The 14,830-nt window shown below is 42.3% G+C and overlaps 1 long non-coding RNA gene across 1 annotated transcript; it reads right to left on the bottom strand.

Moving 5' to 3' along the window:
• Positions 1-11,487: 11,487 nt before the first annotated feature.
• Positions 11,488-14,100, bottom strand: LOC135272793 (uncharacterized). Its single transcript, XR_010340756.1, has 3 exons — positions 13,752-14,100; positions 12,179-12,328; positions 11,488-11,605 (listed from the first exon to the last, which is right to left on the bottom strand). It is a non-coding gene; the product is annotated as an uncharacterized LOC135272793 (long non-coding RNA).
• Between the last annotated feature and the right edge of the window lie 730 nt (positions 14,101-14,830).

Here is a 14,830-nt window from a genome sequence, read left to right as displayed (position 1 = left end):
AATTCTGATTCTGTTTTCAAGAAGTGACAGATTTCAGAAGAACTAAATAATTTCTAATGTCAATTTTTTCACCCAATATTAGTATCACATGTGAAACCTTATATTTTGAGGCTTTTTATCACCCATCTGGTTCTCTAGGAATCTTTAAAAAGTGCAAGTACTTAAAAAAGAAAGAGAAAGAAATAAAGAAGGAAAAGAATGTTTTAAAATATACATTTATGTCCATCTTCCCTAAGTCTTTTCTAGTATTATCAGCAGCACACAATTTACTATGCGTCATTATCTACTCTTATGAAATAATTTAAATATTTTAGCATAACTGATGTCTCCATGCATTGCCTAGCTTAAGGATTGATTCTTACATTCTTTGCTGTAGACCATTGGAAAATCATTCAGGAAACCATATTTAAACTGGATTTAAATAAACCTGAGTGGTTACCCACCTGGGAGACAGGGAAATCTTCCTCACACTTGTTGGAATAGAGTTGATCCTAGCTGCTTCTACTCTGCTTATGTATCAGCATTAGATCATAGAGCATCATGAGGCCACAGTGGACCCCTTGATGAGTGAGGATAGATTAGCAGTGGGAGATTCCTCAGCTGCTCCTTTCTCCTTGGACAAGGGGGTCATGTGCTCTTGAAAATTCACTCGTCTTTCTTCTACAGTTCTTGACTTCTTACTCTTAAAGAATGATTGTACCTCTCATCTCCTCATCCAGAGCTATTTCTACAAAATTATCACTGTTTTACCATGTTATAAACCTGTGTAAAGATATAGGTTCTGAATCTCTGTTTCTTTTTCCTTTTCTTTTTTAACTTCCCTTCTAGAGATGCCCTCATCCCGAAGCATATTCGTCAATGACAGCCCAGGAAAGTGAACCATCCATGTCTGGGGGTACTCACGCATGTTGCTGCAAAGATCCTGAATAAAATATTAGTAAATAGAAATGGCCGGGTACTCTTTAAAAACACCAAATGGACTTTACCTCAGAAGCAATAATAATTTAATATTAATAAATCTATTCATGCAATTCACCACTTTAATAAATTAATCACCAATAATTTGTTAACCTGAACAAGTACTGAAATGTTCTTAATGAAGACAATATTCAATCCGGACTTCTAGAAACCTTTCTATAATAGGTCTAGAGGCATACATTCTTATGATAAAATCACACACACACATGCACACACACACGCATGCACACACACAATCACACATTTATTGTAGTATCCGTATCATAGTATCATGCTTTAGAGTAAAACCCTACCGGAGAAGTGTTTCTACTAAAGTCAATACCGACTCAAGGAGCCCCATTATCACCAATATTATTTAAAATTGTTCTAGAAGTACTAGTCAAAGTAATTAAAATAACAAAATGAGAAATATAAATAGTGGAAAGAAGGTGGCAAAATTTTTATTACTTGCAGATGATGTAATAGGATTGCATACCTGGAAAATCCCATGAGGATTAAAGCAAGCCTTAGTCAAAAGCAAAAGGAATAGATAGTTACTTCAAAAAATAATAATAACAGCTTCTTATTCTGCAAATATAAGACAGGAGAAGAAAGCAGAGGCAACATCCACTTATTTGCTCAATGCTTTTTTTCTTGAGAGGCTCCTTTGTGCCAAGCCCCAGGGACACAGCTAAAATAGGAGAGTAGATTTTCTCCAATCACTTGCTTTGTAATTAAAGGAAATAAGCAATGCACTAAAAGCAAATATACAAGTATATACACAAGACTTTTCAGGCAATGGCAAGTGCTATGAAGGAATTCAGGAGAATAAGGGGATGGGATGTTGGAATTAGAGAGGTCAGGCACAGGTGATAGGGGAAAGTCCTGCATTCTCTAGGGTGGCCCAGAAAGGCCTCTCCTAGAAGGTGGAATAGGAGCTGAGATGTGATGGATGAGAAGTATCCACTCATGCAAAGAGCAAGAGGAAGGCAGAGAAGGCAGCACAAAAGAAACAGGGAAAGAGCTGCAGAAAAGGAGCTTGGCATGTTAGAGAGATGGGAAGGAGCCAGGATGGCGAGGAGGGGCCGGGGCAGGATCCCACAGGATGCCTGCTGGGTCTTTTTTCACGTTCGATATGCCACTGAAGGCCTGGAAGGTAGGGGTGTTGGTATGATTTTGTGGACTGCTGAGAAAGCCAGTCCTGACAGATATACAGAGAACAGATCGTAGAAAGTATGGGTGGAAAGCTGTGGCCCAGGTGAGAGAGAGATGGCGGTAGGGTGGCGACAGGGAAACATGCATAGGTTTGATGTATATTTCAGATTCAGAAAGAACTACCAGTACTTGCCAACAGATTGATGTGGAGAATGAGTAGGAGGAGAAATCGGGGCGTAATTCAAAGATTCCATTCACAATAGAAAAACAAAAACACGACATGCTTAAGAATAAATTACACAAGCAATGTCCAAAATCTATATGGAGAAAACTATAAAAATCTGCTGAAAGACTTAAAGAAAAAAAAAATCGCATAATGGAGAAAAAAACTTGGCTGGCACAGAGCAGATATTGACAGGTTGAAGAAGTCAGTCCTTCCCAGCATAATCTCAACAGAACTTCCTGTTTTAACATGACAAAAAGGATAGCAAGGTTTATCTGGAAGAATAAACATTTATTTGGGATTAGCCGGGACACTTCTAGAAGGAGAAAAGAAGAGCAGCAACAGAAAACAATCTCTACCAGACACTAAAATGCAACATAAAGCCGCAATAATAAAAACTAGGAGACATTGTACAGGGATAGGAATAAATGTGCAGATTAATAGATCCAATGGGCAGTCTAGAAATAAACCCAACTACTGACCCATTATCTATATTATAAAAAGGACACTCCAAGCAGAATAGCTGGGGTATTACATGTGGATTATGAACTAGTCAACTAACCCTTTGAAAAAAATAAAACTGGATCTCTGTTTTACTTCTCATCAAAATAAATTCCAATGGGTCAAAGATGCAATAGGAAAAAAAAAAGAATACACAGTATTTCTATAATCTTAAAGTGAGGAAGACCTTTCTATGTAGCAAAAAAAAAAAAAAAAAAAAAAAAAAAAAAATTAGAAACTGTGTGAGGAACGATTGCCAACTGGAACTACATGAATATAGAAAATTGTTTGTATGCCAATGAAGTAAGCAAGCAAGCCAACTGAAAACTCTTTTGCCTATTCGTTCATGACTTTCAAAGGCTACCACCAGCCAAATATGTTCCCATTGCTGTGGATTGAAGTATGTCCCCTTGAAATGTATGTTCAAGTCTAAACCCCCAAAACCTGAGAATGTGACCATATTTGGAAACGGGGTCTTTGCAGATGCGATCAAGTTAAGATGGTCATACTGAAGTAGAGTGGGCTCTAATCCAAGGACCAGAATTTCTAAGAGAATATTTTGGACACAGACACACACAGAGGGAAGATGGCATCCTGCAGAGAAAAGCAGAGATTAGAAAAGAGGCCTGGAACACATTCCCTCTTAAAACCTCGGCCCTGCTGATACCTTGATTTTGAACTTCTGGCCTGTAGAATACATTTCTGTTGTTTTAAACCACCCAGTTTGTGGTAATTTGTTACAGCAGCCCCAGAAAACTAATACAGCCATTAATGTCTCATAGGACACTGAACTGAATTTTGTTAAAACAAAAATCTTCTTCAGTTACATATTAATAAATATGGTAAAATCTGACATACCATTCAGCAAACAGTTACAGTCGTTAACCCTGGAGGGTAGAAATAAAGGGACTTCCACTATATGCATAAATTGGAAGTATGCAGTTTGTAAAAGAGTCTATGGTCTATGTTAAAAATCGCAGGTATTACTCCTATAATAGAATGGCATTTTAAAAGAAAGAAAATAAGTAGTAAAAGTCTGCCATGATGCTATGAGTGGAACCCAACAAAATCAATTGTGTGAGATGAAAGGTCGTACTATTGAGCTAACAGACCAGGATGCACATGAGCAGCCGGCCAGCTAGGAGTTCCAGGTGTCCAGATGCTCATTTCCAAATCCATCCTCATCTCAGCTGGGCCTTGTCACCGCGATGGCAGTTGTCTGTGCTGGTTAAATATCCATGGGGTTCATACCAGGTCTTGGGGCTGGCTAGAATCTCTGGAATAATGGCTCAATTTCCCACCTGTTTCATGAGCTCACTGGGAGGTCTGGCCTGAGGAATTCAGTGAGCCCAGAGACCCACTCTCTGCCTTTCTCTACCCAAACTGCATGATCCACCTGCCTGGCTCTCATCTCCTCCATGCCCCTCTCTTGCACCCCAGGTACCACAGCCTTAAGACCTTCAGCCTTGGAGGTCTTGGAATGTGTAAAGGACAGGAACTGATATACATTGTCCTATTCATCAGACATGTAAAGGACAGGAACTGATGTATCTCAGTATACATTTGAGTTTGCTTTTCTACAGGGTCTATTAAAGAAGTGTGTGTGCCATGTCATGTATTACACCACGATTTAGACAAGGAACACTATAGATAATATTATATCCTACACGATTCAAAGCTCCAGTCTCACAATCCTAACATTTTCATATTCTTGAGATTCACACTTCACAGATTATTGGTTATTAACTAGATTCATTCCACTGTATTGCCCTTTGCAGTATATGCTCATTAATACTTCATCGCTTGATTTTTTGGTTGATTTTCTATATAAATATAAACATTTCCAGGATTTTTTTGCTACACTCATTTCACTCCTACTTTACATACACTTTTCAGTGGCCCTGTCAGTGACATCCGATAGACTGTACTGTAACGGGTTCAGATGAACTAAAGGTACATCATTTGATCACCTAAGAGAGTTTGAATGGTTCACTCTCTGATAATTAGCGCTAAGCGGTTGACCCTCCAACAGTTCCCCACAGCTGCGAAGGAGAGAGTGCCACTTTAATGTGTTACTTTGGGCTACCTAAAATATTGCAAGTCCAATTGCTGGCAACTTGCTCTTCTTCTGATAGAAATTCTAGCTTTGTAGTGCTTTGCAAATGCTTCATCCCCGCAACACCCTACCACGAAAGTCCTCTTTCATACTCCAGGCCCTCTGGAATCTTCCCCATCCCAGAAAGCTAAGGTCATTCGGCTAAGAATCTGAATCTCACCTACGACTTCCAATCATTCCAACTCAAGTTGGCCTTTCCTTGAGCAAGGAAAAGAACTTGCTGGTCATTCAGCAGACCAACTTGAGTAAGTATCAAAGCAAAATCAGAACTAGATTTTAATGTAGCCGATGTATGTACAAGCCAAAGAATGAAAAGCCCATCTTCCTGCAGGAACTCGCAGAGCCTCTTAACCCCCACAGACAAACGTTTTTCTAACAGAAAGGTTACAGGAAGGAGAGGCTGAATTTATTAACCGTCTCCTTGGCCTGTCACTGCCTGACTTCCTTTGGGCTCACAAGATGATGTTCAGGCGCCAGACACATATGCATGGTGCCATTTGCGTGTCTGTGTTAAAGTTGACTTAATTAGGAGAGTTTACCTCAAATAAGTGCTTAAATGAATTCTCTTAGTGGTGTAACATTTTGTCTACTGCCTATTGCTGTGCCTTGTGGCTGAAACAGAACAGCACATATAAAGTGTGCAGCAGCTCTGAAGTCATGTTTACACGCATTGATGTGCACTAGGAAAAGAAAATGGGACTGGGGTCAGGTGAACTCCTGTAGGATAAATACAGATAAATAATTCAGATTCTCATTATAATAGAGGCATATAGCACCGGTGCATGGGAGCACCCTGCCTTTGTACGAATTGGTATGCAGCGGCTGTTCAGAAGCCATAGCATGTAATCTAGCATTAATATTAACATAAATCAGAGGCAGGAATTAGCAATATTTCTAAAGTCTTATAGGATAACTGAATTCACACTATATTGTTTAGTCCTCCTGGGCATTTTAGCAATTGTGTAATAGAAATGTTGAGGTAGTTGAGATCTTCTTTATATTACACTATGAAAGGATCTTTAACACAATGTCTTTAGCAGACAGTTTTGATAGAATGCGTTGAACAAAAAGAAATATGCCTATTTTGGTAATATGGGTATGTTTCATTAGCTCAGCCTGCAGCGATATGACATTACATTCTAAAAGGAATACAATTAATAACAATGAGAGATTTTTAGCTCTCAGAGTGTCGCTGGAGGAACTAAGCACGATGTCAGGGCAATTAAGCGGAGGCCCTGCATTACCTTTGTCTGCACACCCTTAACATCACCCTGTCTCAATGTGGTGAATAGCTATTTCTTTAGTGGAGAATTTGTAATTTATTTTGATGTTTCTTATAATTCAGATCACCATTATAAAAATGATTTTTTTTTCCCTTTTTTTTTCAGGTAAGAAAAAAATCATTAAACATAACTCGCTAGTAGAAATTAACATTTCTTCAGATCGCCATAGCTGCCATTTTTTTGCTATAAGGGAATGAATGACTCCAAGGGAGATTCACGCAGTCCCTGCTGGGGGATTCGCCTGAATGCTATTCTCCTATGGGTACAGGAGGAAAGTGGAAAACAACCCCAAAGCATGTACCGTCCACATATTCTATAACAGCAATCCAGGGGAAGAAGTTGTACTTTGAGACTATCAAAATAATCAGCCAAGGTATGATTTTATTCAGCGTTAACCTTTATGTTTTATGTTAAATGACAGTGAAGGTTCTGGAACACGGTGATTCCTCAGAGTCCCGGGAGCTGAGATTTTTTTCATTTCTAAAGAGGCTTCATGCCACTCTGCAGTGCCGAAATGCTCTTGGCTCCCTTTTCACTGGTCAGTTTTAATAGGCGCAATGAATGATAAAATGTTTAAAACATGAAAACTCTGGTTTTAAAAAACAGATGATGAAGAGACTGGGTTAAAATCCCCCGTCTGAGTGTCCTATCTGCTTCACACTTTTGGAGTCATGGTTGTGTTTGGGCAAGGAGAAGGTTGCAGGTCATAGGTAGTGACGAGAGACGGGGCAAGCGAGAGAAGGGAGGGAGAGGGAGGTGAGGGGACGTAGGGGGAGAGAAAAAGAGGGAGCCCCCGCCAATCATTCCTGACTCCCCAAATTTCCCCTGATGGACTTTTCCTGGTGAACATCGACAGTCTGCAAGCGGGTGTCTAGAAATGTTGCTGCTGAGTCTAAGCCTTGGGGGCATTAATACGCAACTCCATTTCCACTCATGAGTAATGTATTAAAATTTTGTAGCTAATAAATTCTTAATCTGAGAAGCTCCAGGTTATTTCTTACTTACACAGCGACTTGGTTAATGGAACACCAACTTGGACCTGGCTCTGGCTGCCTGTTATTTTCTATACTGTTTTCCCAAGGCTTTCAAATGCAGTCAGCTCCACTGCTAACTCCCTCTGCCTGTGACCACTGCTTAGTTCCTGCATATATGCAGAAGCACACACCTCTTCAGACAATTAAATCACACCAAACTGCTCAGGGACTGGAGGCCTGCGAGTGTTATGTGAGCGGTCCCCTCCCCTGCTAAGTATTATTGACAAATCCATCAAGGGCAGTGATGCATTGGTTTCCACCTTACCTAGAAGGACACTAGGGCAGCGGTGACATGCTGTCACCGTGGTAACTGTGGCTGAAGTGAACAGCCTGTTAGGATAGGTGACCTCTGTTGGCAGTGCGCCTAGAGATGTAGCACTCACCCGGCTGCCGTGTCATGGGGACCCCAAGGAGCGGCCCAGTGCCCTCAAATTGATTCATTAGGCCCTAAACATATCGATCGCTCCAATTTGCAGGAATTTATTATATTGATATTGGACTGATTAACATTTTGTGCCAGACTGGTTCGATATGTGCTTGTAACAGCTTTTAATGATTAATTGACTTTTATGATTCCATCTCAGGGCTGTCAGTGAGCTGTGAACTGTAGGCAGGCTCGCTCCTGGGCTGTCTCTCCAGTGGCACAGGGCAGTGATTGAATACCTAGGAAATTAGTGTCCTTGCTGTCTCATTTTATGAAAGATAAATGCTATGACATTTAATGCAGACCTTAATTTAGAACAGAACTAAGCAGATCATTTTGCAATTTAATCATAAACAGGTAAATATCAAAACTTGTTTAGCATTTTACAAGTTAAGCACACAGAAAACAGAAGTGAAGTCGAGCAGGCAACCGGTGGGGAGACAGCAAGGGGTAAAATAAAATAATATGGGCAGGAACTGCGCAGAATTTTAATAATCATGTAATTTATTAGGGCCAACATCCGAGCCCATTTTTCAGTCCAGAATATACTGCTCTCATTCACTCGGTAGTGAGCGGAGGGTGTGCCACTTGGCACAAGCTGAAAAGTTAGCATTTACCTTCCCGGCCGCAGGCAGCCTTGCAATATTGCCTGGTGAGTCAAGGAAAATACATTGATTCACCACAAAAGTAAATAGCAGAATAAAGGACGGGCTTTAGTTTAACATGTGCCCCTGACATGTAATAAGGGGAATATCACATTCAGTATGGTTTATGTGTTACCTAAAACAACCATAAACATTATGAAAAACGACAGGGGAAGATGAGATTTTATTGTGCTCGCTAACAACAGCAAGAGAAGAGTAGGAAGGCTGGGGGCTGTCAACTCACACCTTCTCGCATTCATATTTAAAGCGTATTTTCTTCCTTTCATTTTAATTAAAAGACTTAAGTTAGGGGGAAACTGTCTAAACATCATGTCAAATTATTCATGTTTGTACATATAAGGAATAAAATGGAATGGTTCTCCTGCTCACGGTTCTTCTTTCTTCTTTACCATTCCATATTTTTCTGTGTAGCCGTGCAGTGTAAGGATGCCTTCGCTTGATGTGCACGTGTCAGTTGCTAAAGTGTCATCTGACCGTGGGCAGTGTACATCGTTTATGGCCCTCGTCTGAGATACTCTCAAACCATAGCATTTTAATTTTATCCAACCCTCCATTGGTGAAAAGAATTGGAAGTCACCCAGTCTCCCATCAGAGAGTCACTAGAAACTCTATCTTGCTGCTCTGCCCATTTTCAACAAAGGCCAAGGCCACCTCCCTCCCTCAGTGCGTAGACAAGCTACCTGACATCATCTCCATTTGAGTTTGGAACTAGGGCATCTTGTGATTCTCTACCTGCTGGAGAGCAGGATTTAAGCAGGCTCACTGCTATGTGCTTCTCCACATAGACACGCACCCGCAAGGGCAGTCTTCGAATATGTGTATTTCACCTGCGTGGTCGGGAGTGCCCTCACCTCAAGTCTGTCTTATGCCATGAGCCTGGCTTGGCATCCATTGCTGTTGGCCGTACATGGCATCACGATCCCCTCCCTGTTCAGCGCCCGAAGTGTAGATGGGATGAGAGCTTGGAAACCCTCAAAGTGCCTCTCTCCTGTTTGGAAATTGAAAAAGCACACACATAACTGCTTTTGTTGGATCACAGTCCCGAACAACAAAAGACATTTTCAACATCTGCCCTTCCTTTGATTGGTTCTACATCCTCTCTCTTTTTGGCTACTGTTCATTATTCTGCATTATATCATTACCGAGAAATCTTCTCCAAGCCAGTATTTTCATTTGGATTCATTTGGAAAGATGACTTGGATTCAGGGTATTAACCTGATCCAGCCCCACACAAACCCATAATAGACTATGACACACCACATAGAGATAAACTCTGTAGAGAGAGCTGTGTTTCAGGCTTAAGGATCTGATCCTCTCTATTGTGCCAGAAATACCATATCCTCAGGCACAGAGGGGGAAAATGCTTCTCCTAGTTTATGGGAAAGGGGAAAGGAAAGAATCAGGGCTGTCTGAAGCTCTGCTCTGGGCTCACACAGCACTTATGCTGCAGCCCCGGAGTTCCTCTGTGGATGTGGAACACACAGACCCAGGCACACCAGGCACACACAATCCATACTGCCGATCCATCACTTATATGTTGGTTCTGTCAATTTTCCTGTGTCAGGGAGGAATCATCCTTTTGAGTGTCTCAGTGGCACTTCATGCTCACCATGCTCCTTGATTAGAATTCAGATTTCTTCCCTTGGTCAAAGCTCATTGGTTTCATCTCACTGGCATTCATTCTGTAGGGAGAATTTTCAGGAGTCACTGAATACTCTCTGGCCTCCTTCCTTCCAATCACTAATCGAATAACTTTCTGTATCTATTTTATCTTCTGGTTCTGCTGTCAGATACCTGTCATACTATTAGCAGGAATTCCATGAAAAATTTAACAGGAAAAAGATGTTGATTCCCCAAAGTGTACTACTGGAATACATTATTTCCTCATCCTGTGGGTAACAGCCTTCAAAATGCATACCTTTTAGTGAACATTTTAACCCAGGCAGAAAAACGTATGAAAAGAGTGAGAAATGATCTCATTCTAAATCTAGCATCTAAGGAAAATATTCAAAACTTCAAGCAGAAAAATTTAAAGTATCTTATTTTTAAAAAACACTTTTAATCTGTACATTTTGTTAGTAGGATCTACCAAAGGACCACTGTTGTATGCTTTATTTCCTAATCATAAAATATGACCATCTTTAATTAACTCTTTATATGTAACAGACATTCTAGTACCAAATATTTTACATTTTGAGTACTAGAATTTCTATTCTACATGAGAATTTTACTTAATAATTATTGCCATTAAACTTGATGGCATAATCGATCACAGTGGTTTGAAGACTCATTTTATTTTATTCTATAATCAGATTTTTGTGCTTCTTATCTAAACAATAACATCCCCACAAAAAGGTATCTTCATTTAAGCATCTTAGTTCAGGCTGCTATGACAAAGCATTATAGACTGGGTGACTTACAAACAGCAGAAATTCATGTCTCATGGTTCTGGAGGCCAGAAGTCTGAAACCAGAGAACCAACATGGCTGGGACTTGGTGCTGGGCTCCTTCCAGGCTGCAGGCTGCTTACCTCTCCATGTGTCCTCACTGCACGGAGAGAGGTGAAGCTGGCTCTCCCGCCTCTTCTTGAGCGGGCGCTAATCCCATTCACAAGGGCTCCACCCTTGTGCCTAATCACCTCCCAAAGGCCCCACTTCCAAATCTCATTACATTGGGGATTTGATTTCAACATAGGACTTTTGAGGGGACAAGAACATGCAGTCCCTCATGTCACTTAGGAAAACATTTTTTTCTCAGACATTTCAGTAGCCACATGAGTTGTGATTTGGAACCTAGACAAGCTTATCTCTTAATCTGTCTTCATCAGGGCCTAGAAAGAAAGCCTTTCTTAACTTCCATGTGTTTGGTCTTTGAAGGGATACTGAAATGTCAGTACCCAATCAGCGTTTCCAATATCTAAACCTTGGTCGAAATGCATACAAACATCTGGTTTGAGGTGATGTCTCACATTTGATCTAAACATTTCAGCAGTGTGCAGACAAAAAGACTGACTTCTGAGTCATCACTGACTGATTCTCCATTCCTTTCCAGCATTGATGATTCCTTTGCCTAAGAGCAAAGGTGTCTGTGTTCCCCGAATGGGTGGGGCTGGGGTTTGTCTTGGGCTTTGGAGGAGGAGTTTGCATTGCTCACCACCAAGTGGGCTTGTGAGCTGGCTGGCAGTACTCCTGGGGATTGGCTGGGTAGACTGTAGTGGGAGGAGGGTTTGTCTCCTTCCTTCTTCTCCCTATTCCAGGTGGGAAGGTAAAAATAGGTGAGCAAAGGGATGCTCTGTTTTCGTTTCTCCCAGGTGTGGCTCTACTAAAATGAAAAATTCCTAAACACCTGCCAGGGTTGGAAAGCCCGGGTCCCCAGTTCTGAGTGAAGGAGCTCCTAGCAGCATCTGTAGGAATAAAGGCTCAGTACAGTTGAGAGTCTTGTTCTTCATTCTGACTCTTACTAGCTGTGTGATCTTAGGCAGCTTACTTTATGCTGCTGGCTTCTCTTTCTTTAGCTCTAAAGTCAGGTCCTTTCAACTCTAAAATGCAATGCCAACCTTGGCATCTCACTCCTGCCCTGGGGTTGACTCCCCTCCCCTCTTCCTCCAGTTCGGGACTATTAGGTATTCCTGACACAGGTCTGCTGGGATTTTAATGGTAAGCTTGTAGGGAGAGAGGAGGAAACAAATATTTAGGGCAGAGACTCAAAGGTGCAATGCCAGTGTAGGACTGGTCCTGAAAAAGGGCGTCCAACAGCCAGAGTCCTTGGATTTGAGGCTCTGAGGACCAGTCTGTGTTGTACCCATGTCAAGGGGCCTGACCTGGTGACGCAAGCAGGCATCCAGATCCCACAGATGAAGGGAACACCACAGCGGGATTTGAGACCATCGTGATCCCACATCAGTCCATCTTCACTTAAACAAGTCCTCTCCAGGAGAGGCTGGGTGCAGAGGTCAACACTCAGGCTTCACCTAGGTTCGATGAGAGAATGAGGAGGAGAAAGGGACCAGGAAGTGGAGTGCCATGAGGAAACTGAGCAGAGGGGATAGTCTCGCTGCAAACCAGGCTCTCGGCCACATGATTCAGCTGCACCATCTCAGCCTTTCCCGAGGGTGCCTCGTGTGCCACTCGTGGATGAGGTTGTAGAGGGATTTTTAAAGCCTACTTAAAATAGAATTAATACAAAAGTATGGGGAACAATGCAGGTGTTAGAACCAGACTGAACTTTGAAAGATGCTGTGGTATCTCATAGAACCTCCCTCACAAGCTTCTGGGGTTTCAGGAATTTTTGGCTTAGGATCCTACAGGGCTCTTTAGTCCATCTGGAATTAGACCCTATCTGGCCTCAAGTCCACATCCTTTGGACTGCACCAGGCTGCTTGGGGGTGCAGGTGTCTGAGGCCATCATTTCCCCAAGACACAGGGCTGAGGGCATGAGGTCCATGCAGGGACCCCCACCCAGCCAGGTTTGGGTCTAACAGGTATGGGGATGGGAGGGCCAAGCAGAGACTCTGGAGTCCTTCCGGCTGCCTTGGAGCTGGGAGGAAGCTTCCAGCACCACACACCATGACTCAATTCTGCCTTATTCTTGGATCCTAGACCCTGGTCTCCACGTTCAAGTTCCTGCTCCCTGCTGCTCAGGCTTCTTGCTGCTGACTGCCCAGCTACCGAGCCCTTGTGTGCTGAAACAGCCTCCCTGCTCATCTGCCCCAGCTGCCCACCTGCAGGGCAGTGCTGACCCTTCTTGGAGATGACTCTAGAAGCTTGCTGGAGAGAACTCATCCTCCCTAGGGCTACCTGGCCGTCAGCCCGTGGCCTTCCAGGTCAGACGCTTCTTTGCTCAATTATACCCATTTCTGACCCAGCAAACAAATCCTAAGTAGTTACAGAAATGCTCAAAACCCCCAGATGAACAAACTTTCTCCTCAGTGTTTTTATCCAGTAGACCCAAGGATTACCTCTGAGGTTAAATAGAAAAACTAGGGCATACGAAGTGGAAAGTAAAGTAAGCAGCAGCAGGAATAGGGTGCAGAATTTCTCATTTGCGTTTGTTTGTCTCTCGTGGCTCTTCTGTTTTTCACTGTGTTTGGATCTCTGAGAATAAATTTTTCCAATTGCCTGTTAATTACTGCATTTGTGGCTTCCGTAGTATCAGACACTTTCAGGAAATATTACAGTTGTAATTTCTAGATTAATAAAACTGGAGACAAAGTTGACCCAGTAGGCATAATTTACTGTACTTTTCAGAAAGCTTCTGATAAGGCCCCTCCTAAATGGCTATTAAGGAAAATAAACAACCATAAGGTAGAAAGCAAAGTCTTGTAAATTACAGCATCTGAAGGAGCTGAACCAAGTGAAGAGAGTCACAGTGCCTGCTTATATTTTGTTGCTTACCTAAAATATGTGAGCAACTGGTAGTGAAGATTAAAAAAAAATACGCTTCATGTTTCCATCAAGTTTGATTGGCTTTGAAATTGTCAGACCCTGTAGAGAAATAAACATAGCAAAGGCTTTGAGGACTGCTCAGTACAAAAAGGTGCGGCTCTATGTGAAGTATGGAAGACGCTTGAGGGATAGGGCCAGTGAGAAAACACACACACACACACACACACGCACACACACACACGCATGTGCACACATGGTGAAGATGCCCCAGTCTGGGCTTGGAGGTCTGATTTATTTGGATTTTTTGTAAAGCTCTAGATAAAATCCCTTAGGAAAATAGTACAGTTAAGGGAAAGATGAGCATATGCACAGACGAAAAGAGAGCACCAGGCCCAGAAATAGAAGAGGCAGTCCTAGGGGAGACCTAGGAGCTCCCTGCTTGTTCACACCCCTGTGGCTGCAGGGAGCAGGGCTGAGGCTGAGTCTCTGGAACAACACAGGAGAAAGACCAGCTCCCCTTAGCATGTCTACATTGTGTCATTTATAATGATGTCTATGCAGATTTTTTGGACAATCTGCTTTTTACTGAAATAGTGACGGTCTTGGTAAAGGAACTCTTAGTCTATCTGTGTTTTCTGAAGTCTGTCCTGCAGGGCGCAGCCTGGCTACCAGATGACTCAATGGGGCGTCCGTGTCAGGAGGTGACAACATTGCTGAGGTGGACTAACCCCTCTTCTCACCCCATGGTGGATGCAGACCCAGCACTAATGCAATCTGCAGGGGAGAAAGAGGGAGCATGGGCTGAACTGTTAGGCCCAGACCCGCCACCCGTGGGCTGTGACCGGGAACCCTCTGGAACTCACCATCTTGTTTTTTTCACCTATAAATGGAAGATCTTGTCAACATGTATCTCACAGAAATCACAGGAAAAAGCTTAACCAATCCTTTCATATAAGGATGTGGAAGCAGTTTTTAAAGTCAGACCTTTAGATTAAAGTGATATGTCAGTGTGGTCAGTGCAGAAAAAGGCCCTTCTATATAACATCCTTAATTTAATAGTGATAATGCCTAACATTTGCTGTGCACCA

Source organism: Aotus nancymaae, unplaced genomic scaffold (genome assembly GCF_030222135.1).
Source record: "Aotus nancymaae isolate 86718 unplaced genomic scaffold, 86718_ANA_hifiasm-v0.15.2.pri h1tg000131l, whole genome shotgun sequence".
Lineage (NCBI taxonomy): Eukaryota > Metazoa > Chordata > Mammalia > Primates > Aotidae > Aotus > Aotus nancymaae.
This window is presented reverse-complemented; position numbering and strand designations above follow the sequence as displayed.